The following is a 4841-nucleotide window of genomic DNA, read 5'->3' as shown; positions in this document are numbered from 1 at the left end:
AGCCGGCATCCATCTTATCCGAGGAATGTATTATCTCCTTAACCCGGCGAACCCAATGTGTCGTAGACTCACCCTCCTGCTGCTTACAGTTAGTCAAATCCACAATTGACATAGACTGCCTACAGGTATCCTTGAAATTTTGGATGAAACGGGCTTTCAGCTCAGCCCAAGACCCGATGGAATTTGGTGGTAGCCCTTTCAACCAAGTACGGGCAGTCCCATCTAACATCATGGTGAAGTACTTGGCCATTGCCGCCTCACTGACCTCCAGCAGTTCCATGGCCATCTCGTAACTCTCGATCCAGGCTGCGGGTTGTAAGTCAGCCGTGTAATTAGGCACCTTCCTAGGGCCTTTGAAGTCCTTGGGTAGACGTTCATTGCGGATAGCTGGTACTAAACAAGGGACACCTCCAGTCCTGGTAGGAATACCCATGTCGACGGAAGCCGTCGGATAAGCTGGGGGGGGGTCTGGTAAGCCGTCAACTGAGGCACCTGTTCCGCCTCTCGCCGCGCTCTGTCTTGGCCTGCTGCGTGAAAGGCTCCGTTATGAGCCGGGACATGGCCAGGGGGCAGGTCATGGCGTCGGACGTTACTTGAGCCGGTCGCTGAGACCATGTGTCTGCTGTAACTCGGGCTCCGGCCTGGACGAGGGGTCGAGTGGATCCTGTCCCGGCTATAGGAGTACGCCTCTTGCTGCGCCAGTGCCGTCTGAAGGAGTTCCCTGACCCGGCGGGTTTCAATAGCCGTCGGAGAGTCGCCGTCAATTGGGAGAGCCGCCAGCCGTGCTGTCGCGGCGACCATGTTCTCCAGCGGGTTGGCATAATGACCCGGTGGTATTGGCACGTACTGAGGCGGGGCAGGGGGCATCTGGGGAGGCCCCATCACTTGTGGCTGAATAGGGGTCCCAGACCCGGGCACTATGACCCCTGGCGGGTTACTAGACCCTGCACCTGGCGTGTTGAAGAGGTTTCGTGGATCGTAAACCGGAGTGAGTCGAGATTGGGCCTTTTGATGCCTCCTTCTCAGGACCTCATTGGACGCGTTTTGATCCATCGTAAGCCGGAAGGACTGCGCTTGAATCAACTGGGTTTGGGCGTCGAGAGCCGCCCTTTCCGCAGCCATCCTGATCCCTTCTGCTCCCAGATCCTCCTTAGCTTTCACTAGATCCAACTTTAACTGTGCCACCTCCGCATCATGCTGAGCTTGATCCGCCGGGTCAACCGTGGCGGTTAACAGGGCCGTCATCTTGTCCGTGAGATCCATTAGCACCTGAGCCGGCGAGGGCACCGGGTTTCCCGCTCCAGCAGCAGGGTTCTGAACAGGCTGTGCCCCGGCCATAAAGACTCCAACCTGACTTGGCGGCTCAAACGGGTCCGGAATACTGTCACCATCGGAACAACCCATGAGCCTGCCATCTTGAAGTTGATACAACGAGTTTGACTCATCGGTGGACGACTCGCCGTCAGAGCCGGCGGCCGTCTCATCACCAGATCCAGATCGATCAGAAGGCCCTCCATGGATACATCCCACAAAAGCATGCCTTAAGGCGGGCCGGGCCCCGGTGGGTCGTGCACGCTGAGCCATCTCGATGAGATCGGCGCAGAGATCCGGCTCAGGGCCCGGCTCACCAATCTTGCCAATGAAAACATGAATTTCGCCGAAGGGGACCCGGTACCCATACTCAATTGAGCCGGCGTCGGGGCCCTAGTTTGCATCGTCGATGTAGAGCTTGCCGCGACGACTCTTGGTCATCCGGCCCACAGCGTATCCCTTGAGCCCTTCGAAGCTGCCCTTCAAGAACTCAAATCCGCCGTGCGCCAGCCCCATGGTGGGCGCCAACTGTCGTGGAATTGTCACGGCAGATGTCCTTGGGCTAGGACTTAGTCGTGGAGCCATCGCAGCTAGGAAGCTTGAACGGGTTAAGCGGGACAAGGAACACGAGGGTTATACTGGTTCGGCCCCTTACGGTGAAGGTAAAAGCCTACGTCCAGTTGAGGTGGTATTGATTAGGGTTTCGAGGACCAGGGAGCTTAACTGCTACGCCTGGTTCTCGATGAGATCTTTCTTGTCCCTAAACTACTGCCAGGTCGTCCCTTTATATAGGGAGGCTGACGCCCAGCAGCTCTCAGAGTCCCGGCCGGCTCATAAGAGTGTCCGGCTCGGACTCTCAACTATTCCTGCCTTACACTACAAGTTCTACCATGATAATGATTGTTACTACGGGCCTTAAGCCATATCCGGGTCTTAAGCCCATCTTTGGCCCACCGTCTTCAAGCTTGGCGCCGGGCTTCTGGTAATGACCATATGAGTAACCCGGCCCCTCCTGGCGGGTGACTCTAAGGTCTATATCCTCAACAGGGGTTAAACCGGACAAGGACACGGGGAGTTTATACTGGTTCGGCCCCTTGCGGTGAAGGTAAAAGCCTAATCCAGTTTGAGGTGGTATTTGCTAGAGTTTCGATAACCAGGGAGCGAATACGCATAACCTGGCTCTCAAGTTCTTGTTTCTTGTTCCTAAACCGCCGCCGAGTCGTCCCTTTATATACACAGGTTGACGCCCCGTCGGTTTACAGGATCCCGAGGCCGGCTCATAAACGTGTCCAGCTCGGTATCTAGTCTTTCCTACCTTACATTACAAGTCATACACCTATGGAGGTTCATGTCTATGGGCCCTAACCCGCGTCTGGGCCTTGGGCTTCATTGTTAAGTTTCCTTCATAAGTCACCGTCTTCTATAACTTCATGGGATTCAATATTGGCAATCTCTCTGAGGATAAACCTGCCATAAACCTGCCATCAATCTTCTATAACTTCACCGTCTTCTATAACTTCATGGGCGGTTTATACCCAACAGTTATATCCCCAACATTAGGCCCCAGGTTGATTTGAACTTGTTCACATCAATCTTCAACACTTAGCAAAAATCCCCCTTTCATCTCTTTCACAAGATTTTTATAACTCGCCGTGACGTCATCCTCTGAAACCATGATAACTCGCCGTGATGTCACCTGCCATTAACTCTTCACATAACCTAAATCTTTTAATATTTCCTCTTTTCTTTAATGAATCTCCGAAAATCGAGGCGCCTGCACGCCTACAGATCCGCTTTTTTTGGCCTCCTCGATTCCCGCACATGTCTTTTATCCATTCACCTTATAAATAGAACCGGGGGTCCCTTTTTCTTTTCCCCCTCCGTGCCTCTTCATCTAATCATCCTCCTTGCGTCGCCCGAGCCTTGAAGCTCCGCCGCCGCCGTTGACCTTCATCCGCTGCACCAACCTCGGCCGCTGCATCAACCTGAACGCACCAGAGTTCATCCGCGCACCTCCGCTGTTCAACAGCTTCAGTAAGTCTCCCCTTTCTCTTACCATAGATCTGCATTAGGGTTTTCCTCGAGTTCTTCGGTAGTTCATCTCCGTTCCTGTTTGTTTCCCCCTGTCTTGTAGTTTTCCCCCTGTCTTTTGTGAGAGATCCCATCTGAATCGAACTGCTCCGCTGTCGCAACTTAGGTTTTCAGACTTTCCTTCATTTCTTTGAACTGCCGTAGATCCAGAACTATAGCATCAATTTGTAAAATCTGTTTTTGCAACACTTAGCAATTTTTCACTCATAGATCTGAAATTTGACAACTGTGCGGGTGGTTTAACTTTTGAATCACAACCCGTAGGTACCATTAGTACCCTCTTAAACCGCCAATTGCTTATCTCTGAAAGCTGATAATGTCAATCTCCGGTTTATAACACTTACATGCTTGAATACTATCTGCCCCTTTACCTTTACCAGTTGATCATGATTTCTTAAACCAGCACCAATCTTCCTTCAGGTCTTGTTTAACAAATGGCCAAACAATTTTATGCTTGCAACTGGGTTCCTTCCCGGGTTACGGAAGAACAACTGAATGGGTGCGTTGCAACCGGCGCTTTAGCGAAAAAGGAAATCATCCACTGGAGAGTCCCCGGTCCAGAAAATCCTCCTGAACCCAAGGATGGAGAAGTGATTGTGTTCGTTGATCATCTGGGTCGAGGATTTAGCCCTCCCGGATCAATTTTTTTTTCGTGATGTGCTTGCTAGCTTCCAACTCCGCCCTCAAGATATTGGACTGAACTCCGTGTCCAATATTTGTAATTTTCAAGTGTTTTGCGAGGCTTATCTGTAAGAAGAGCCTACCGTTCAATTATTCAGAGACTTCTTTTATTTAAACCGCCGTACCGAATTTACGGACGGGCCCAATACTGAACTTGGCGGAGTTTCGATCCAGAAAAGGAAAGATGTCAGTTTCCCTCACGCCAAGCATCATAGTCACCCCAAAGACTAGAATCGGACTTGGTTCTATTGCCGAGACACACCTCCAGCTGGTGAAAATCCTCTGCCGGGTTATCGTGCTCACCGGCTTACCAATACACATCCATTCCCCCAACGACTCAACGCAAAGGAACGAGCCAAGTATGCACCACAGCTTTTGAAGCTCCGAGCCTTTGTGGCGAACGGTTTAACATGCGTTGACTTTGTCCGTTGTTAGGTTTCTTGGAGCATCTTGCCTCTAAGCCGTCGCCCCGGTTTAATATGCAAGTACACAGGGGATGTAAAAGACCCTCAGCGGCACATTGACATTCTGCTAAGTGACGCTGAGGTTATTGAGGCTGTCAAGAAGATGCTGGATGAACCGGTGTCTGAGTGCAGCAAGACAGGGCTTAGTCCTTTCTGTGCTTCCAATAAACCGCCAGCTGTAAGAATTGCATCATTCTTGCCTTAATCCGACCCCTTTTAAATATTTCTTTATAACTTTTGTCAATCTTTGCAAGGTGATGATCCGTTCTGGAACAAGAAGCCGCAGGATAAACC

This window comes from Triticum aestivum, chromosome 6D (assembly GCF_018294505.1).
Source record: "Triticum aestivum cultivar Chinese Spring chromosome 6D, IWGSC CS RefSeq v2.1, whole genome shotgun sequence".
Taxonomy (NCBI): domain Eukaryota; kingdom Viridiplantae; phylum Streptophyta; class Magnoliopsida; order Poales; family Poaceae; genus Triticum; species Triticum aestivum.
The sequence above is the reverse complement of the archived record's forward strand: the minus strand, read 5'-3'. Positions refer to the sequence as shown.